The following is a 24,021-nucleotide window of genomic DNA, read 5'->3' on the forward strand; positions in this document are numbered from 1 at the left end:
CTTCGAATTAAATAAATTGCTTTTTAGTTTTTCAGGTAGGTCTAACAGTAGGGTTAAGATATTGAACTTTTAAAAAAAATTTTTTTTTACACCAATTATCCAAATAATGTTTCGTCCTAGAAAGCTATTATTATCAGAGGACACGCGAGCATAACATAGCGGTTAGCAGATCAATGAATGAGAGGGCAGCGTTACCAGAGTTGCCCATATGCCACACCATGTTGCAACAGAGTAGGGCTATTGCAAACAGAAACCATACTGTACTACATCGATGTTTCCTGTCGGCTCAATTTTTGAGTGGACTTTGCTTTTCCGATTCACATGCGGTATACGAGTGGACCGACTGAGAGGAGCACACACACGCATAGAGTGGGATAATGCGCAGAGCGTCACACCACGTGAAAGTGAAACCCGAGCGGTGAACTAATTTTCGGCAGCCGAAATTTCGGTGCATCTCTAATTATTGGCGACATCGGAAATGGATATTATATAATAGATGCTTTTTTGAACATTTTAGCAATTTAAAAATATGAAAAAATGATTTTTTTACACGGCACCCCTGCTCTCGACAGACGGCACCCCGGTTGGGAAACACTGCTTTAGTATGACATCAAAATAAGTGTACTTCTTAAAAGCAATTTCAGTGCATCTCTAATTATTGGCGACATCAGAAATGAATATTATATAATGCTTTTTTGAAAATTTTAGCAATTTAAAAATATATAAAAAAATATTTTTTACACGGCACCCCTGCTCTCGACAGACGGCACCCCAGGGTTGGGAAACACTGGTCTACTCTACCAGGATCAGGAAACAGTCCTCCATAAAATGCGCTAGACACATCTGAATATTTGGGTTGAACTGTTCTGGAATAGTGTTGTAAATGCAACTTAACCACTGATTTCTAGTCGTGTCCTCTTTTGGAAGACCAAACAAAGTAGTTTCGCTTTCACAACGAAACACATGGCGGGCTTGAGTGAGTGGAGGTCGGTGGCCTAGAGTGAGCGGCGGCAGGCAGCTTGAGTGAGCAGAGGCGGGCGAACTTGAGAACTTTTCACAATGAAACACACAGCGAGAATAAAAGTTATGCCTTCTTTCTTTGCGTGAACATTTGGGCGGCGTTATGCAAATCTTCCCACATCGTGACGTAGACATGTGGGGGCGCGTTAGAACGAGCCGTTTTAGGTAGGCTTGGTTGACTCTTAACTTTTATAAAGAATATCTCTTTGGATTTGAGACTTTAGTCTTTGCAACTTTACAGATCTTCTTTATTCACCAAGAGCTTGTAACACTTCAAAGAGAAAGGAAAAATTGAAATCGCATCATATGACCCCTTTAAATATTTGCTAGGGAAACATATATGGTTATTGTCTCTATGGTGAGACATTGTTAACATTGTAGGGGCCGTATTAATAGTGTTTTTCTTTATCAGTCTTGAGGAAGTAAATTAAGGATTTTGGAGTATGGTAAACATTTACATGAACACTCACAATGCATTGTCAAGAATAAGACGATTGAAACTTTTACAATAGCTTGTGTTGTGATAGGTTGTTTTTTTTTGTTTGTCCACAGCAAAAACTTTTATCTGTGAGACGCAATGTAGTTTGGCTTTACTTTGAATGAACTGATACAGAAATTGTGAAATACAGTAGCTAATATGTTGACTGATATTTTAAATTGACATTGTTTTACATGTTTTTACTATGCACTTTAATTAAATCAGCCATGAAAATGTTTTAATGAATTATAGAAAAAATAACCATTACATATGAAACCAATATTAGAATAATAAAAATAAAAGACTAATTATGGCCGATATGGTCATCAATTTGTTCTGCATCTCTGTTGGCTTTTTCACCACATTTGGTCATTTGAGTCAGTAGTCCATACTCCAGAGGTCTGTTTATCATGTTCCTATTCACCATTTGCTTGCTGATACGTAAAAGGACCTCACACATGACATTAGACTTGATGGTCTGGTCTGATAAGCTTGAGGAACAGGAGCTCACCATATCATCGTAATACCAACTTGCTTTTGCTTTGCTCTGGACCCGGGTGTATAGACGAGCACTGTTTTTGTGATTCCACCGCTCCCACCGAATTCCTATAAAAGCTGTGGATTTTACCATGCGGTGTTACCTTTGTCTCCCTACAGTCCTGTGTAGTGTTGCTTTCGTCTACGAAAATTATGACTAAATATCGTCGTTAACAAACCTTTATCACGCAATGTAAATGCTGGTCATGTGACGATGACTATAATTAAATGTATAATGCAATATCGTTGATGAATAAAAACGAGACTAAATGTGGTTTACAAAATAAAAACTATGCTAAAATGTCTATTCATTTTCGTTGACTAAAACGAGACGAAACTAAATGTTAAAACGTTATTTCGTCTCGTTTAGTAGCGTTATTATTATTATTTTGCAGTATTTCTGATTCCTGTGTCTCCCTTCAGGGGCTGCATCAGGTCGCACTGCGCGGACGCAGGCGACGTCACTTCCTCAAGCCCCACTCACGGCATTATTTAGAAGACGACGACAAACAAGTTAAGTCTGACACAGAGAAAGGGAGCGATGGAAAGCCATCCGGGGTTCGTCTTTATTTAAATTTATGTGTGTGTACTTCTAACATGTTTGGTTGGTAAAATAAATGTTGTAAATTCAAATCAGAGCGTCTTCCGTGGCTGGAATGGATGTATTCTTGAGTCTCAAAGGTAACAATAATATAATAAGATAACCTTGTTTGAAATGGGTTTGGCTAAAATAAAATTTTGGTTTCGTCTATGCTACTAGGTACTTATACTATATTGACTGGGTTAAATAGAATTGCATTACTAAAAAGAGACTAAAAGTCATCAGTTTTCGTCGACTAAAACTAGACTAAAATAGTCATGGATAATTCTGACTAAAATAAGACTAAAATGCTCAGACTTTTAGTTGACTGAAACTTGACTAGACTAAAAAGAGTATGAACATGACTAAAACTAATAAAAACTAAAATGACAGTTTCACACAAAAACTAGACTAAAACTAAAATTAAAACAGGCCGCCAAAAACAACACTAGTCCTGTGTACCACCGTTTAGATGTGTTTTCCTGGGATTGAGGCCCATGGGAATAGCTCTGCCCCTGCCGTAGATCTGATAGCCAAGCTGGTTATTGTTGTGTTGTTCCTCTTAGAGATGTGTTTCCATTAACCAGAGGTGCTGCTCAGCTGAGAGAGTTAGCGGAGTACACACAGACAGGAAAATGTCCGATTCATCTCCCATTACAGACAGCAGAGTTAGCTGAGCGCAGAGGGAGAGGGGCTTCTGGAGGAGGGGGTGGAGCTAAGAGGTAGAAGGGGCGGGGCCACTGAAGAGGGCTGATCTATTTTTCCTATTTGGACTTGAGAAGGTTCATTGAGTTCAGACTGAGTCATCAGCACATTGCAGATCTCTCACTCTCAAACCTTCTAGCGCAGAGGAAATATTCTATAGAGCCATGATTCTTCCTTCAGGTGTTTGCATATAGGTTTCATGAGGGGACTTTGAAATGAGCCAAATTTTCAGTGTTTAGCGAGTGGGAAATATTCATACGCAACAGTGTTGTTACTCTTAACTGAAACTATTAAAAATCTGTCATTGAAATTAAACTGATATAAAATTAAATATAAATGTTAGATGAGGAATCTATAAATGAAAATTAGAAACATTGCTTTGGCAGCTAACTGAAATAAGTTTTAAGTATTTGAAATTAAAGCTAATAAAAATGAAAAAAGCGCAAAAAGTCCTTTCCAGACTTTCTAAGCACTGCAGTTTAGTGTTGATCACTTTTTTTCACACCTCTTGACAGACATGGTTTTCTTAATTTTAAAAAAAAATTGTGTGGTTTATAACTATTGCATTGTTACTTCACATGATTGTTTATACAAATAGCATATTATTTGAATGTGCTAAGATGAAATGTTTTAATTATATTTACTTTGTCTAATTATACATTACATCATCCTTTTACTCTCATCTGAGGGCTAACATTCATTTCATGCTCTTAGGTCTCTTTCTTTATGAATATGATTAGCCAAACTGAAAAACTAGGTCTGTGGAGCTTGTAATATTCTTCAGTTGTTACTCCTTGACCTCCTGCCAACATTTCTGCTTCATGAGCATATCAGTTGTAGTATTAAAATGAATATCATTTGCTTTCCCCATGCATTCCCAGAAAGCCTGGAAATACGAGCGTTCAAGTTTATGCAGGTCTTATCATAGTTTAAATAGTCAGAATGATGCTTTGGCCGTTAACATTTGCAATGCAAATCTCCTCTTATACTGACTTCTCATATTAATGGCTACTATTGATTTTCATATCAACTGTTTCTAGTTTACAGATTCATCAAAAACAGTTTGTGGTTTCCTATTGTGTCCTCTTGTGTACAGTGTAGAGTTGAACCCGGATCACAGCTTACATCCATAAACATCCGGGTTATAGACCGTCTTTCTGAATGAATCACTATGCTAATGCCAAACACATGTTTTTTATGGCTCACAATTACTTGGAAGGGAAATATTAACTAGAGACTGTCCCTCAAACACGCATATCAATTATGCCTTGTTAAAGAACTGAACTGGCAGAATTCACACCACCGCTTGACCGCCTGCCTGATATGGATAGTGAGCTCATTGTTTTCATAATTCTTCCATAACAATGTACCGTGTTCATATTTTCCTAAAGCAAGAGGACTCCTCACCCTGACTCACGTGTGCTCAATGCGGTTGGCATCGCAGATTTCTGCTGATTCAATTGTTTTGGCTGGTTGATGTTTCCCCTTTTATCGTTTTGCTGTTACATCCCATTGTCTGATGTGATGGGGCCGGAAAAAGAACATGTTGCTCTTATGTAAGGAATTGAAACTTGGAATAGAAAGGATTGTGTGTGCCTTTCATATGTAAATGCATGTAAAACATTTTGCAAGGCATTTTTCTTTCAAGATGTTGACAGTGACTATTTATTATATTTATTGGGATATATTGTTGAAGAAACGAGTTAAATAAATAGAATAAAAGAGTAGTATTTTTATCACCATCAGTAAACCTATGGCAATGTGAGTCTGGTTTTCACTTTGGGATTGAAGAGTCTTTGAAAGTTTAGCCGCTGGTCTGTGCGCGTGTTTCAATGTGGCTTTTCTGTAAAGGGGACATAACACACACACAGTTTCTGCCAGTCTCATGTTAATTTTGAGTAGAGGTCGACCGATAGTGGATTTTGCTGATACCGATAGCTAGGTTGGACCACACTGGCCGATACCGATTAATTAACCGATTGTTTTAAAATTGATACTGAACAAAAACTAAAATAGTGCTTTATTAACAAAAACAGTACTGAACCATACTAGTAGTAGTAAAAAAAATAATAATAGTAATAGTAAATGTTGAAATTAACACACACTAACAAGGAACAATACTTACACAGCTTTCATTAATCTTAATGCTACAAATGGACTCTTATTTTAAAGTGTTTCCATTTCATTTCCACTGTCGTGCTTAAAGATGCACATCTTTAAGTATATACACAAAGGCTATAGCATTAAAATTATATACATATGGATATTGTATGTATACACTCAGACTTTAACTGCTTCTATTCTTGAACACTTGATGATTATCTAATCAAAATAAAAGTGCAGCACTGAGTCTAGGAGAACTCACCGGTATCACACACACTCCGGACGCGTCGCGTTCAACTCGAGCAGCGGTCTAAATCAGTTTATTTAATCACCAAACAGACACAAGTTTACTTCAAGAATGAACAATTTGGCATAGATGAGTTTGAAGTTCGGTGTTTAAAAAATGGAGCAAACGGAAAGAGAAAGCGCGACCTATATTATAGCTCTATAAATGAAGCACACAGAGTTTATTAGAGCCACAGAAAGACAAATGTTTTGCTGAAAATGCACAATACACAATTCATTATGTACATTCACAACGATTCAGGACCAATGTAATTTAAAGGAAAACTATGTGAATGGCGCTCTGTGGCGCGGCAGGATTTTCTGTCGGCTGCATTTAAATCCGCGTCTGAAGTTTCCCGCTCTGTTCAGCGTGCAGTATGATGCGTCTAAACAAATAGCACGTGCTGTCAGTGATTTCAACCACTAGAGGCTGCTCTCGCACTGTATAATGACAGCAGACCCTTCTCAGCCGCTCCAGCAGTGGACGCAACCCAGAAAACTATCGGCATGGATTTTTGCTGATAACCGATAGTTACAGCAATCAACTATCGGTGCCGATTAATCTGTAAAACTGATACATCGGTCGTCCTCTAATCTCGAGTACCTTTAGAGTAGTATTGCATCCTTCATATCTTCGAAGAATCTTTAGTTTGATCAGATTTATAAAAAACAGATGCAGCTTTACGCTTCTCTCCGAAAACAGTCGAGCTCCTGGAGGCGTGTAGTGGGCAGAGCTAAAGAGTCACGAGCACGCAAAGCTTTTCCGTAGCGATCGTCTGGAAGCTGTGACATTGACATAAATAAAACAGGAAACGTTATTGACTTAAATGTTATTAAATTTGTTTATAAAACATTAATCACCTAAATGCCAGTAACAAATGAACACACTTGCACAAGTCCTGTGCACTGGTGGCGATGACTTCCATAACCCGAATGAAGCACGTTGATGGGTGTGCTCTCGCACTGGTTGAAGTGTGCGCACACTCTTCCAGGAGAAGGGCCCATACAAGGAATTCTGACCTTTATGACATCATACAGGGCCATACTCAAAAAAAACTTTCCGAAACTTGAAGGACGAACCCTGAAGGAGTGTATTTGGCACAGAAATTCTCCGTCATACGTCCATCTTGTTTTTTTAAACTTTGGTCATGTTTAGCATGAGAATCCAGCATTAGAACTAGATGCTTCACTCAATTCCATTGTTCATCGACATCTCAAAACTTTGGGAATTAAATGTGTGCATCTTATTTTAGCACAGTTAACGAAATATTAATATCTAGTAACTTTAAGATAAATATTGGCCAGTTCATTCATTAACCTTTGTACAAATGCACTTTAAAAAAAAAAAGAAATTAATACTTTTATACAGCAAGGATGCATTAAAGTGACAGTAAAACATTCATAATATAACCAAATATTTCTATTTCAAATAAATACTGTTCTTTTGAACTTCTTCAAGGAATCTCAAAAAATAAATATCACTGTTTCTGTCAAATTAAGCAGCACAACTGGTTTTGACTGGGGTAATGCCTGCTGAAAATTCAGCTTTGCCATCAAAGGAATATATTACTTTTTAAAATAGATTAAAATAGAAAAGTTACTTTAAATTTTATTTTAAAGTATTAAAGTATTAGTATATTTAAGTTGCAATAATATATCATATTTTACAGTGTTGTTGATCAAATAAATGCAGCTTTTGTGCGCAAGAGACTTTTTTTCAAAATTAAAAAAAAAAAATCATACTGACCCCAAATTTTGAATATTAAATTGTATCGTATTACCAGTGAAATGTCACTTTGCTTTTATAATAAAGATTTTGAAACCCCACTTGTCTAATTGAATTCCCAGGACCAGAACTAACTGTTGTAAATATTGTTGACAACCAGAAGGAACCTGAGATATATTTAAATATCTGAGCATTTTATTATGGGGACATCCTCTTTTCATTTACGCTCTTCCCTTCTCCTGTCTAGCCTCTGCAGTGATTAAACATTATTCATGAAACCCTAGTTAGTCATTTAAACATTTCATGGAGACTGTGACCCATCGTTTGGTTTGTTCCTCATTTTGAGCTCTGTTGGAGACATTGGATGGAAAAGGTGTAAGGCAGTTAGTAATATTTGATGTGGTTGGAGAAACCAGATCTGATTTGTAGGACACTAATAACCCCAGGAACCTTGATTCCACAGAGAATTCTAGATTGGTCCAGATTTTTTTCTAGAGTTGAATTGGAAGACTAAATAACTGTTGCAACAGAAATGATCTGTGTCAGCTAATAGGCAAATGTGTGCAGCGTCTCAATGTTCCTATCCACGCTTTTGACACATCAGGGGATTTTGGCTTTTATCTGGTTCCTCTTTTCTGGTTTCTGCTCCTTTAAACACAGTGGGACTCTTAGCTTTTAATGTATGTCACACAACCTCAAAGGAGACGTCAGAGGTTAACGCCTAAACAGAACGCAAGCTTGCTTATCTAATGGAACGAGAGTAAAAGTTTCTTCTGCGGGTTCCACTGAGGCTCATGGTTTATAACCGATTTGAAATTGTGTGGCATGTGTAATTTTTAAATTTCAGTTAAACTACTTTCTCCTATGCCTAGTTCATAGGAATTGACAACTAAAAGACAGTGGGTCTCATTCATTAACCATGCATACACAAATTTATGTGTGAATTTTGTATATAAACCTTTCCTGAACAAATCATGATTCACTTTGAATAACTCATACAAAAAATATATAAATGGTGATGGGTGGGTCGTTGGTCTCCAGATTCATTAACATTAAGATAAGGTTAAGAACAAATTCATGTGAATACACACGTTTTGTCAATTTGGCTGCAATAAGAATTATTCACATAATCATTATTGAATGAGGCCCACTGACTTCTGAAAAGTGTAAAAACTGTCATGGTTTAAACGCTTTGCTCTTTATTTGATCAGTCACTTTCTAGCTTAACAAATGGTGTTATTTTGTTTTTAGGGAAACCTGTTTGGAAATAATCATTATTATTTTTTAAATTTAATTTGGTGATCCTACTGGTCAAAAAATACACTCATTAAAGTAAATGGCTTTGGACCAACCACTACATTGAATCTACTGAGACTCAGAATCTTAAATTATAAATCTAAAACAAAGAATACAAGATTTGTTTTTTAATTATTATTTTTATTTATTTTTACATTTTTAATTTAAAGCAACTTTAGTAAACAAAATGTATGCAAACTCATGATATGCAGGAGTAGACCTTGGACAGGATGTGCTGTTAATAGGTTACAAGCAGGTGATAAAGTGCATACTCTCTTCCCAGTGTGATATCATATGGATGCATTAGTTTCATTTGAGTGAATTGTTTGCTAAAGCTCACCATCGATTTGTCCTAAAACCCTTCTCTGGATTTGTGTTTATCAGTTATCAGTTTATCAGTGATCTTTTAAGATGGCGCCGACGCTGATGGCTGCCTCCGTGGCGTGCTCCGCAGTTGTTTATATGTTTTTGTTAGTTTGTCCTGTCTTTAGTTATATCCCTGCAATCAGTTTCACCAGAGATGAATTGCTGGACATTCGGAAGTACACACCACCCGATATTTCACCGGTTTTCGACTATTCGGATGTTTTGCTGGACATTGTTGTCGGGGGAGCTGTGGCGCTGATTAATCGCTTCAGGACGCGCAGACGGGGGAAGCGAGCCGGCGCGCATCTTGAAGCTCAGACAGCGCGGATTCAGAACTCCGTTGCTGAGCATCCATCTGGCGAACCTCCGCTCTCTACCCAACAAAACAGATGAACTCCTTCTGCTCTCCCGGACAAATAAGGATTTTTCTAACTCTGCTGCTCTGTGTTTCACGGAAACCTGGCTGAAAGACGCCTTGAACTGTTGCCGTCTGGTCGACGCTACAGAGCTCTGAGCACCAGAACGGCCAGACACAGGAACAGTTTCTTCCCTCAGGCAATCCATCTCATGAACACTTGACAATAACTGTGGAACACACACTATTTTTCACTCATACACTTAATTTATCTAACACTCATACTCAGCCTACACCTCAATTTGCACATAATATACAGTACCTGTACATAAAAAAAATAAAACTGTCTATTGTAATATACCTGCACACACAATTGTCAATTTATATATTTTTATTCCTTATTTACTTGTTCTATTTTTATTTTTATTATCTGTGTTTTTTGTTCTGTCACTGTCATTCTGTTACACTGTGGAAACTTCTGTCACGAAAACAAATTCCTCGTATGTGTAAACATACCTGGCAATAAAGCTCATTCTGATTCTGATTCTAATGCTCTTGTTGTTTTTCTTCACTTGACTGACCATATTGAGGTTTGTGCTGATGATAACTGTGTATTACTCACTCCTTCCTGAAAATGTGTGGGGACCCTCCCCAACAGTGGGCCATGGCCAAGAATGGTAATACACACCTCTGCAGCATTTGAATACAGCACGGTAATTTCCAACCACACGTGCATTTCTCTCTCCACAGGGAGCAAGACACCTGATCTAAGCTCTCACAGCGGAAAGAGAAACCAGACCTTACTACAAGACAAAAATAGATTGAAACAAAAAACCCAGACAATAATTCCTTCACTTTTTCCCCCATTTCTATCATCAACCCACCTATTCTTTTCATTTTTTCACATTAGGTATAAAACGTTGAGCCTCTGACTTCACCTGAATTCATGCGCCCATTCAAAGAACTGTTTGTAAATGTACTGTATATTATTACAGCAAATACTAGAGCTGCTGTCCATGCATTTAGTTTAGGTTGTGTGACTGCAAAAGTGGTTGATGATTATACAAAAGCATTTTCTTTTCAAAGTCTTTTTAAAGTCTTTGGTTGCTTTTCAGATCTGTTGTAGCTGTTTTCTCTTAGTTTGTGTATTTAACCTGATTATTTAAGTGTGATGATTCATTCACTGAATCATACTCGTATTGTTTAATAGTACGTAATAAGTTTCTGTATCTCGCTGCCGAGTAAAAGACAAACCGCAAATAGAACGGAAATTAATCTAACATGAGATGGGCGTTGCTGTCAGAGTTTTGTTTTTGATCAGATGACTCTGATTTAACTCTGTGGTAATCAGCTGCTTTGCCGGGCTCCATTTGGAAGCTGACTGTGATTCCAGCTGACGGACATGGGACGTCATGTGAGCACTGTGTGCTAACATGTGTGATGTGCGGTTGCGGCACTTCTCGGGTACGTCATTGCTGGAAGCCAGCTATAGATTCTCACACAGTCCCAAAATGGAATTATGGAAGCAGAGCACTCTGCTGGATCGGCCGTCGCTGGATGTGACACGACAGGTGTTCGTCCCAACATGGCGTCCAACATGGGAAAAAATGCCAAACGTGAAAGTGCTATAATGCTGTAGCCCTCTGCAATGATCAGGTCACCAGGCTTTGGATTGTGACAGGCTCCATCTGGCCCTGGTCATGTCCTTATATTGCTCAAGATGACCGTGTGCGCAGAAAGGTTATAGCAGAATTTGAATGATGATCCTTTACAAACTTGAAAAGTTTGTAAACTTGCACATTTGCATTATGACTCAAATAGGGTTTCTTAAACTATGATCTGTCCTGTGACAGACAGACTTGAATCAATTATGCTTCAATTCAAGGAAAACGTGTGTGGAAATTGATCAAACTTCAATTCAAAACTTCCTTTTTTTTCCCCACCCAATTTTAATTAAATTGGTGCTACAGTAGCTGGGTTTTTTCCATTTCATTTATCAAATGTATTTTAATAATAATAATGATAATAATAATAATAAATAAAGCATGAATATACCGGTAACTATTTATAATAATAATAAAATGACAATATAAGAAACTATTCTTATTCTATAATGTTAAATGTATTTATATTTTTTTATTTTATTATTATTATTATTATTATTATTATTATTATTATTATTATTATTATTATTATTATTATTATTATTAATAATAATATTAATATGGAAGCCACAGCCATATCACCCTGCAGCCCAAGACTGGTTGCCCACTGAAGCTAAGCAGGGTTGAGCCTGGTCAGTACCTGGATGGGAGACCTCCTGGAAAAACTAGGTTGCTGCTGGAAGAGGTATTAGTGAGGCCAGTAGGGGGTGCTCACCCTGTGGTCTGTGTGGGTCCTAACGCCCCAGTATAGTGATGGGGACACTATACTTTCAAAAAAGCACTGTCCTTCGGATGAGACGTTAAACTGAGGTCCTGACTCTCTGTGGTCATTAAAAATCCCATGGCACTTCTCGTAAAGAGTAGGTGTGTAACCCTGGTGTCCTAGCCAAATTGCCACCACTGGACCTTGTCTATCATGGCCTCCTAATAATCCCCATCCACTTGATTGACTCTATGACTCTCTCTCCTCTCCACCTGTAGCTGGTGTGTGGTGAGCGCACAGGCGCCGTTGTCCTGTGGCTGCCGTCGCATCATCCAAGTGGATGCTGCATGCTGGTGGTGGTTGAGGAGAGACCCCCCCCACATGATTGTAAAGCGCTTTGGGTGTACAGCAATACACAATATATAATGCATCATTCATTCATTCATTCATTACTGGTGCTTGTATGATCTCATCTGGATTAAGACTGCTTACTAAAAACAATAAATATCTAGTATTAAGAGTGTAGTACTCTAACGTCCCTTTAACACATTTCACTACTGTTAAATGGGTAATAGGGATGATATGGCTAGCCTCAGTTGCCCTCACTACTGTGATGTTTTATCAATGAACAGACAGTGTTTTTTTATCAACGAGAGGAATGTTATAATGTGTGATTACGAGTTTAATCTGACATGGTGTAAAAGTGTTACAAAGAAATATAAGGGTGTGCCTGAGGCCAGTCCAGGTGAGCCTGGTCTCATGTGTCACTGTGTTCAGCTTTATTGACTTTCACTTGAAAAAATAGACAGCATAAGTGTATTGTTCATTTCACTGTGGCTTCCATATAATGGTCTGCAGTCAAATAATCGTTGTTGCCTTGTGGTTTTTGACCTGTGTGAACAAACACCATTTTTAAACATTAGGTTATTGTTACACTAAACCAAAGTGATGGTTAGTCAAAGCAAATAAGGCGTCTGTTTACAATACATGGAGTGTATTTGCTGCTAATCTTTCCATAAGAAACTGTAGACATATGCTTGTCCAATCAGCATTATGCATTCAGTCTCCATTGTGTCATGGAAAACAGTGGGTATAGAAAAGAATCGCCCCCTTTAAAATAATCATATGTTGTTGCTTTGCAACCTGAAATGAAGACGGACACAGTTTGTTTTATCCAGCTGTATTTACTCAGTGCAACTTATAACATCCAAGTGAAAGATAAAACACCAACATGTCAGAAAAAAATAAAAATAAAAAAACAGAATCACTGAGTTGGAAAAAGGATCACCCCCTTCTAAAAATGACTTGTAAACTCAATCAGGTGTAGCGAATCACCTTCTCAATGAGTACGTTTACATGGACAACAATACTCAGATTTTAATACGATTAAGACAATACTCTGATTAAGAATCTACCATGTAAACATAGATTTTTTTTTATTACGAATTAAGATGTGGAGTATTCCTATTTTAGTCGCATTACTGAAGTGCAGAATAGACATGTAAACACCTTAATCATATTATTACCGTTGTGTAGGACTTTTCGCCGCATTTTGCGACAGGATACACACACGGCAATGCTCAACCGTTTGAGGGCAAATAAAAGAGCTTCAACACCCAGCCGTCGTCTGTATGCACGTACAAATAATTAACTGCACTTGAAGCTTTCTTAAAATTAAAAATGAAACACCCAAAACTGTACATGGCATCATCACGAAGACTAACTATATGTTTATACGTGAAATTCCGGAGGGGATGTCGGATGGCGTCACGTGGGGACATAATGACGTGTGCCATTAATCGAACTATGTACTATAACATGTAAAACGGGAACATGAAAGAAATATTCTAAAAGCAACTCATGTAAACACCATAATCATAATATTGGCTTATTTAGAATAAGGTAAATAATTAGATTACTGATGTCAACTGTGATCAGCTGTGGTCATTTTGATTAGCTCAGCATGAAAAGAGCTGTCCTGGAGCGTTTCAGTCCTTGGTAGTGCAACTGAAGCAAACAATCAATTATGGGTGGCAAGGTACTGTCAAAAGATCTCCGGGATATAGTTGTGGACAGGCACAAGTCAGGAGATGGATACAAAAAAAATTCAAAAGCTTTATCAATGCCTAGAAGCACAGTGAAGTCTATTATAAAGAAGTGGAAGATATTTGGTACATTACAGACCCTCCCTGGATCGGGATGTCGCTCCAAACCGGATGAAAGAGCTAGGAGGAAACTGATCAGAGAGGCTACCAAGATCAAGAGGCCTACAGCAACTCTGAAGCAGTTGTAGGAACAAATGACAAAGAGTGGTCATTGTGTGCATGTGACAACAATATCACAAATGTATGAGGCACATTTTTCTTCTCAACAGCATGCTGCTTGCCCTCGTGAGACAGGGGAATTAAGTGTCCTAGAGAGGCTGTTCTAGCCCTGTTGCTTTGAGGGGCCTCTGAGCTTTTTCCCCTGGCTGTTCGTGCAGCTGCGGCAATAAAACCTCCGCCGTCAGCAGCTGATAGTGATCTGTGTTTGTAGTGCAGCATCTGCATAATCAGTATGTATGTCTGAGTTCTCAGGGTAAGCAAGTTCTCTTATTCATACGTGGAGTTTCTCTGGTTTTACCTCACCCACATAGACTTGGTCGGGCCTGGCACACCTCCAAAACTACTCTGGCCACCTTGGAGCTGGTTTGGATTCTGTGTGTGTCATACCTGAAGAATGCCATATCTGCAGTAATTGTTCATGCTTGAATGAAATTCCGGTTGGGCTCACTGGGGCTCTTATTTAAATTTTTTTTGTGTTAGAGGCTGAAATGGCCTTGTTAAAGCTCACTTTTGCTATTTTTTTAAATATTTTTTTTATGTGGCACTACAGCATCTCTTTATGTGTTTCCTGACTCAACAGTATTGATCACATAGGGTTTATGCAAGGTCATTTATGTTCCTAAATTTATTGACTGCAAAATCAATGCATATTATGCATACCGGACAAAAATGTAGGGTTGCTCTGTATTGTAAGTCTGTATTTATTTTATCAAAAGTAGTAATTTGTGAAATAATATATTAAAATAACTGTTTTATATTTTAACATATTTTACATTTTAAAATGCAATTTATTTCCGTGATGACTGCTGAATTTTCAGCAGTCATTACTCCAGTCTTCAGTGTCACATGATCCTTCGGAAATCATTCTGATATGCTGATTTATTATCAATGTCGGAAACAGCTACTTAATAATTTTTTGGAACCTGTGATACTTTTTTTTCAGGATTCTTTGATTAATGAAAAGTTAAAAAGAATAGCATTTTTTAAAATATAAATATTTTATAACAATATACACTACCGTTCAAAAGTTTCTTTCTTTTTTCAAAGAAACACTTTTATTCAACAAGGATGTGTTAAATTGATAAAAAAAAGTGATAGTAAAAACTTATATTATTAGAAAAGACTTCTATTTTGAATAAATGCTGTTATTTTAAACTTTTTATTCATCAATGAATCTTGACAAAAAGTATCACAGGTTCCAAAAAAAAACAATTATTTATAAATAGCACAACTGTTTATATATGTATAAACCGTATATGTGTAACATATGTTTCTTTTCATTTCTTTTTTTTGCGATCAATGTAAATACATCTGAGCTCTTACGTTCTATTAGGCAACATTCTGATGCACAATTTCATCATCTTGGACAATGTGTTTTCCTTATTTACATTGGAAATATGTTAAGTAGTTGAGTCAAGTTTGCGGAGTTGCTGGGTTTTGCATTTTTTTCTTGAGTTTAGCTTCATTTACTATTACCACGTCTGTATAAAATCTGAATGTTGCGTACGATAGTTGTCCTGATCATCTGATAACTTTTCCTACATTTACAGAATCTTAACAGTAGGCTGTTGATTCAGCTGGGTCATTTGGATATTGCGGTTTGATTTGCTTATTGCCAGTGTTGAGGTCAAAGTGTTTCGTAAACACTGCTTAATTGCTGTGAATGTTATGAGATCACAGAATTGTCATGGCTTGCCTTTTCAAACCGCCTGCACAACAACTTTTATTGAAAAAATCCTCAGCACATGGTTTGCAAGTCTTGACAGGGCTTCTATTTTGAATAAATGCTGTTATTTTAAACTTTTTATTCATCAATGAATCTTGACAAAAAGTATCACAGGTTCCAAAAAAAAACAATTATTTATAAATAGCACAACTGTTTATATATGTATAAACCGTATATGTGTAACATATGTTTCTTTTCATTTCTTTTTTTTGCGATCAATGTAAATACATCTGAGCTCTTACGTTCTATTAGGCAACATTCTGATGCACAATTTCATCATCTTGGACCATGTGTTTTCCTTATTTACATTGGAAATATGTTAAGTAGTTGAGTCAAGTTTGCGGAGTTGCTGGGTTTTGCATTTTTTTTCTTGAGTTTAGCTTCATTTACTATTACCACGTCTGTATAAAATCTGAATGTTGCGTACGATAGTTGTCCTGATCATCTGATAACTTTTCCTACATTTACAGAATCTTAACAGTAGGCTGTTGATTCAGCTGGGTCATTTGGATATTGCGGTTTGATTTGCTTATTGCCAGTGTTGAGGTCAAAGTGTTTCGTAAACACTGCTTAATTGCTGTGAATGTTATGAGATCACAGAATTGTCATGGCTTGCCTTTTCAAACCGCCTGCACAACAACTTTTATTGAAAAAATCCTCAGCACATGGTTTGCAAGTCTTGACAGGGAAAGCCGTTTAAATTACCATCTCTTTGTATCCCTCACCATGATAAATTATGCAGGAGGAGGATTCACAGTTCTGAGCATCGCAGGGTAATTACCTTCTAAACAAGCTCACAAATGGAGCAATTACAATATTTCAGGTTCCATAGGGAGGCATTTACATTGGTAATCAAAAGAACAGCAGTTCTGGTAAACACAAATGCTGTGAATCGTTATTTAAATATTCAGATCCGGTCCCTCTCTCCAATCCCCAATTGTCCCCCTGAGCTAGATGAAACAGCTGACCTATTTGTCAATGACCCCTTACTAGAAAACAACATGTACCCCTAGCATTGAATCCGGGAAGACAGGATTTTCATGGCTTTGTGAGGATAAGTGTGACGTTCTCCAATTTCATGCTGTTATTCAACAGCTGGTGGATCGATGCCAGCTTTACATGCGTCACGTGTAGCTGCAGTCACCTGACCTGAGTGGCGGCAATGTTGGCAGCGATTGCCTGAAGACTGACTGACATTTAACTGAAGAATAACTGTCTGGCCAAATCATCTGCATGTGCCTTATAGGAACAATAGGTCCTCTGTATGTTCTGTTTGCTTAGAATAAACTGTTAGTCACATGAGCGTTTTCATGTTTAGCAGGGTGTTTTTTTCATGCTTCAGGCTCTTGAAAGCAGCTTGTAGATGGTCCTGTTGATAGTCCATAGTTATTTCTACAGATTGACAACCAATGGTAACACTTCATTTCAAGGACCAATTTTCACTAATAACTAGTTGCTTACTAGCATGCATATTGGCTGTTTATTAGTACGTATAAAGCACATATTAATGCCTTGTTCTGCATAACTATATTTTTTAGATCCCTTAATCATACCCCATACCTAAACTTAACAACTTCCTTACTAACTATTAATAAGCAGTTTATTAGGAGTTTATTGGGGGAAAACTCTTAGTTAATAGTGAATGTGTTACCCAAACTATTATGCCAAATAAAATACAACTATGTAATACCGCTAATTGTAAAAGTGTTAACTGTTTTCTTCGGGCTGTGTTTATAGCTTGTTGGCCTGAACTTCGTGTTGGTTTGACCCCTGTTAAAGAATGAAAGAGATGTTTGACTCTCTGCAGCATTGCAACAAATTCCTCGAGATCAGTACAGACTGACAGTAAACTCTTACAAATATTTCAGCTCTCATCTGGTTTGTTTATGCATCTACTGTAGCAACCAGAATGTATTTACAAACAGATTTTCTGTGATCAGAATTATTATTGTACTATTTGCCAGAGAATTAATATTCTGTGTAAGTTTATCAGTATTATCTTGATATTAGTCATTGGTTGGTTTGTACTTTTTGTTAAAGGGAATTTCACTTTGCTAATTTATCAGATTATAAAAACGTCAGAGAGACTTGGTAAAACGCAAATATGCTGCCTTTGATCTTGAGAACATGTATGCTGCAGCATGGCCTTGTTTGAGCAGACAGGTGAACACTACAGTTCAAACGTTTGGGTCAGTAAGGTGTTTTTTGTTGTTGTTTTTTTGTTTATATTAGGGCTGCACGATAAATCGCATGCGATATTTAACGCGCATCTTATCAGTAAAGCCGGTTCTGTAATCAGCGGTAAATCTCCATCACCTGTGGGCTTTCACATTGAGCAGCATTAGCGATTCAGCTGATTTCCATTTTGTTGATTGATTTCCAACAATAGTGTAGTGTGAAGTACAAAAGTCTGAGACCACCGAAAATCTGGCAATTAAAATGTAATTTAAACAGAAATATATAGAAATGTGTTTTGCAAAATGTAAAACAAACAAAAAACTTTCAAAAACTCAAAAGTAATTCTGAAATTTAAACATCACAATTTAGGCATCAGAGCAAAAGATTAAAGATTAACCTTTAAGTGAGAGTTAGCCTACATAATAGCAAAGGTAATCATAAATGTAAAAACTGTGGAAATGTGTGGACAATTAAATATTCAATATCAAAATATAAAAATATCGAACAATACTGATAAATTACATATACAAACATACACACATGCATGTTATGTTACCAATATTTTTTGGCAGCCCTAATTGTTTTTATTTATTATTTATTTAGAAAATAGCAAAAATGAAAACAAAAGCACACACATCAACCTCAAATGGGTGCTCGACTAAAAAACAAGTAGAAAAAAATGAAATATAAAGTCGGCAATGCTCGAAGCGTCACACGCTATGCAAACGTTTTTAAAATACATTTTTGATACTTTTGGAGCTTTGGTGTTGCGTAATTTATATAATTTTTTTTCTAAATTAGAAAATAGCACAATAAAAGTATTTTTACTGTGGTATCAGTAAAATGACTCTCTCAATGTCTCAGTATGTTTTTGTAAGCTCCTAAAGACCTGTACCAGTTATTTGGTTTCTTCCTATCATGTTGGTGCATTTTATTTTTATTTTTTGAGAGAGACAGAAAGAAACATTTTGTGTAGAGAGTGACATGTTCGATTATCTTATTAGTGCACTGATAATGGGCTGAACATGCCCTGTAATAATGGATTGCAGTGTCCTCAAAGAATGCCGGCTGAAATCAGACATGAAATGGACAGGAACCCTGGGAGATTTGTAAACGCCCTGATAGCAGCATAAAAGCACGATTGTCAATATGTGTCTTCAAACAGCAGTGTTGAGATTACGCTCACTTACACACAATCTAACATAATGTGCCAAACTTTCACCGTGGAGACATTGATGCGATGGGATCCAACCAGGCCCTTTGTGGAACAAACAACGAGTCTTAGTGCATGAGGGCTCTAAAAATACTTCTCCTGCTGTCCTAGTAACTCTTAGTATTAAACCCAGCCACTTTTGTGGCGTTGTCTGAGTGTGACCAAGATGCACTAGCAACTTTTTTGGATCCCGAATAAATACGTGTGATTTTACCAGTATGTACTGTCTTTCTCGGGAAGGTCTGTACTAACACTATTGGATTCCTAGCAGAGTAAAGCCCTATTGTGTTGGTCATGCTCCGACAAAATCCTGTAGTCAGGAAAGGATTACTGGGTTTAAAGGTCAACAAGAAAGGATGCACACAAAATAAAACAACACCATTCACTTAGGTTTTATTGTACCATGTGTTTTGTTAGTGAATCATTCTGATTAGATATTAGATAGACCATGTGTGTTGTCGTGTAAATGGTGAAAACCATTATGCATTTGCTGTGTTTTTGCTTGTTTTAAACTAGAATTAACCTAAAATTCTAAGTAATGGTTGTCATCTGTGCAGAGATGATTACATTTGTTTTAATTACATTTGTGTTTTGTGAGAGAAGCGATTTGATCAAACATGGCTGCATGTTGATAATAAAATCTGGTTCCGCTGGTGTAGTTTCCAAACCGACAGCACTGTTTAGCTACAGTTTTTTATTAAGAAACCTGAGCACTTAATAAGTGAGCTGCAGAATCCATTTTAATAATACCAATAAAACTTTATGGTTGAACTGTTTTGCTTTTTCTCATTGTGGCTTCACTTTTACAGAGAGTGAAGTAATACTGTTTTTGTAAACATAATGATAGTGACTTTTCATTATTAGGCAAGCACTCTTTGTGCTACAGACATGAATAATAGCATTCGTGATACAATTCATTGTTGGGATAGATGTGTTGATACTTTTCTGAGGGACCAAATTTAAAATTTTATGATAAAATGGGCAAAACATCCCATGCCCTTGTTGATTTTGGCCAGTATGTTCCATACAGATGTGTTTCTAGTACTTAAACACAGGTCCCCCATCAAACAAAGTATGCCCATATTTTGATACTCTGTTTAAAACTCTTTTGGTTATGAAGGGATTATTGTAGGTAAATATCCACCTCATCAAGTGCTCATTTTATTTATTTTAAAATATCCTGTTACCATTTGGTGTGAGAAACTGCTGCAAACAATTCAGTGCGAGAGTAAACTGTCCAAATTAATCAAACTGAATGGCAAACAATTTCAGACCTTCTTGCAAACCCGTTTAACCAATAAGTCAAGTCACCTTTATTTGTATAGCGCTTTATAAAATACTGGTTGTGTCAAAGCAGCTTTACGGAGTCAAACAGGAAAATAGTTTGTCAATGATGTAAGAAGACAATAACGGATTTTTCAGCTAAAGTCAGTTCATTGATGATTCAGTGATGTCATCATCCAGTTCAGTTCTCTTCCAATAGTGTCTGTGCAATCAGTCAAGCATCCCCAACTAAGCAAGCCAAAGGCGACAGTGGCAAGGAACCAAAACTCCATCGGTGACAGAAATGGAGAAAAAACCTTGGGAGAAACCAGGCTCAGGTGGGGGTCCAGTTCTCCTCTGGCCAGACGAAACCAGCATGGCGTGGTTTAATTCCAGGCTGCAACACAGGTGCAGAGGACTTGTCTGGTTCCTCTGGTCTTGTGCCGATGGTCGTCGAGGTGATGAGGTCTTCACAAGGGATCTGTCTCTGGGGCGCATCTAGTTGACGTGGTCTCCGCTGACATTCAGGGCTGTAGAGGTCGTCTCTAGGTGCTGATCCACCATCTGGACTGTATCTGGGTGACCTCGGAATAAGAATGAAAGAGACTAATATTAGTGTAGATGCCATTCTTCTTACGATGTAACAAGTACATCGGATGTTATGGGAAGTGTTCCCGGTTCCAGTTGACCTAATTAATGCAGCCTAACAATTCTTTAACGGATTTGAATCGACTTGACTTGACTTGAAACCGGAAGAGCAAAAGAATGATCCATTCACAAATCTGGCATTGCTACTTCAGATTCTAAAGAGCTGATAGAAAATGCATAACATGGCTGCTTAAATATTATCAGAGAAAATTATTCTCAGGTTGGTATCAATCCCATTGTCACTAGGATTTATAAGTAATATTTTACTGGGGCACAGCAGCATTTCACTGGGGCTCATGCCGCAGTAAAAAGGCTCTAGCATATCAGTTATTTTATTATTATTTAGTGCTGTCAATCGATTAAAATAAATAAATAATCACACATATTTTTCTGAAATTAATCGCGATTAATCCCACCTAACATTAAAGTTTTTAGATATACTTTTATATTGCAATAATTTCACAATCAATCTTCAAATTAATGTATAAACAACATAAAGACATTATATTTGTAGTATTTGTTTAATGGCATCTTTTTTATGACTGAAGGCAAGTATCACTGATACCAATACTACTGATGTCTCTATGAAATGTTTTTTTTTCTTCTAATATTTAACCATTGACTGTAGCCATTCAACATTACAGTATAATTAAGAGCTATCAATTTGAACATTTATTAGACTTTAAAAAATAAAAACTTTTAATTTAAGTGAATTTAAAACAATCTCCATATAAAACCCATTATAATAAATGTCATATTTAGCTACCTGTGCCCTTCAGCAAGTAGGAAATATACAGAAATCGAATAAAGTTATCAAACACTAAATTTGAAATTAAATATAGATCACTCCTTAAAGCTACAAAAGTTATTGATTTTCTCTTTTTTTTTTTCTTTAACAGACATCACAGCAGCTGCGTTATTACGTTATTTTGGCTGCTATTACTTTAAGAGCTGCAGCTGTTGAACATGATGCGGATCTGACACGCATCGTATTTTTTCACAACTCTTGACCTTTTCTGACTCGCTTGAATATTATATGATATTAGGGATGTAACGATTACCGGTTTTACGATAAATCATGATAAAATGCCCTGACGGTTAGTATTATCGTTTAAAATGTAATTATCATCAAATAATGTTTGATTATTGTGATTTTGAAAACTTGCGGTAAATCCTGTCCAGCTAGCATCAGTCTGACGCACGGTTCCAGTTGACCTAATTAATGCAGCCTAACAATTCTTTAACGGATTTGAATCGACTTGACTTGACTTGAAACCGGAAGAGCAAAAGAATGATCCATTCACAAATCTGGCATTGCTACTTCAGATTCTAAAGAGCTGATAGAAAATGCATAACATGGCTGCTTAAATATTATCAGAGAAAATTATTCTCAGGTTGGTATCAATCCCATTGACACTAGGATTTATAAGTAATATTTTACTGGGGCACAGCAGTATTTCACTGGGGCTCATGCCGCAGTAAAAAGGCTCTAGCATATCAGTTATTTTATTATTATTTAGTGCTGTCAATCGATTAAAATAAATAAATAATCACACATTTTTTTCTGAAATTAATCGCGATTAATCCCACCTAACATTAAAGTTTTTAGATATACTTTTATATTGCAATAATTTCACAATCAATCTTCAAATTAATGTATAAACAACATAAAGACATCACTAGGATTTATAAGTAATATTTTACTGGGGCACAGCAGCATTTCACTGGGGCTCATGCCGCAGTAAAAAGGCTCTAGCATATCAGTTATTTTATTATTATTTAGTGCTGTCAATCGATTAAAATAAATAAATAATCACACATATTTTTCTGAAATTAATCGCGATTAATCCCACCTAACATTAAAGTTTTTAGATATACTTTTATATTGCAATAATTTCACAATCAATCTTCAAATTAATGTATAAACAACATAAAGACATTATATTTGTAGTATTTGTTTAATGGCATCTTTTTTATGACTGAAGGCAAGTATCACTGATACCAATACTACTGATGTCTCTATGAAATGTTTTTTTTTCTTCTAATATTTAACCATTGACTGTAGCCATTCAACATTACAGTATAATTAAGAGCTATCAATTTGAACATTTATTAGACTTTAAAAAATAAAAACTTTTAATTTAAGTGAATTTAAAACAATCTCCATATAAAACCCATTATAATAAATGTCATATTTAGCTACCTGTGCCCTTCAGCAAGTAGGAAATATACAGAAATCGAATAAAGTTATCAAACACTAAATTTGAAATTAAATATAGATCACTCCTTAAAGCTACAAAAGTTATTGATTTTCTCTTTTTTTTTTCTTTAACAGACATCACAGCAGCTGCGTTATTACGTTATTTTGGCTGCTATTACTTTAAGAGCTGCAGCTGTTGAACATGATGCGGATCTGACACGCATCGTATTTTTTCACAACTCTTGACCTTTTCTGACTCGCTTGAATATTATATGATATTAGGGATGTAACGATTACCGGTTTTACGATAAATCATGATAAAATGCCCTGACGGTTAGTATTATCGTTTAAAATGTAATTATCATCAAATAATGTTTGATTATTGTGATTTTGAAAACTTGCGGTAAATCCTGTCCAGCTAGCATCAGTCTGACGCAGAAGCAGCATGCAATGTTGTTGTTGTTTTTTTGCATGAGACGAAATGGCGGAAGGCAGTGACAGCGCTCGGGAGATTTCAGCCATCTCTAAGAGGACCAAATCGGTGGTCTTGTCGTATTTTGTCTTTTACAAGAGTCCTGAAGGCAATTTAATCGAGGACGGTCACCCTGTCTGCAGATCTTGCAAGAAGAAAGTCGCTGCAAAAGGGGGAAA

At 36.6% G+C, this 24,021-nt stretch overlaps 2 long non-coding RNA genes across 2 annotated transcripts in view; one reads left to right on the forward strand and one right to left on the reverse strand.

Moving 5' to 3' along the window:
- The window catches only part of LOC107556873 (uncharacterized), a 65,714-nt gene that overhangs the window by 22,986 nt on the left and 18,707 nt on the right, over positions 1–24,021 (forward strand). The window lies entirely within an intron of this gene.
- On the reverse strand, positions 6,402–18,372 carry LOC107556880 (uncharacterized). The gene is made up of 3 exons (XR_001605329.1): positions 18,358–18,372; positions 11,224–11,226; positions 6,402–6,764 (listed from the first exon to the last, which is right to left on the reverse strand). It is a non-coding gene; the product is annotated as an uncharacterized lncRNA (long non-coding RNA).

The sequence above is a fragment of the Sinocyclocheilus grahami genome, unplaced genomic scaffold (assembly GCF_001515645.1).
Source record: "Sinocyclocheilus grahami isolate Dianchi unplaced genomic scaffold, SAMN03320097.WGS_v1.1 scaffold21.1, whole genome shotgun sequence".
Taxonomy (NCBI): Eukaryota; Metazoa; Chordata; class Actinopteri; order Cypriniformes; family Cyprinidae; genus Sinocyclocheilus; species Sinocyclocheilus grahami.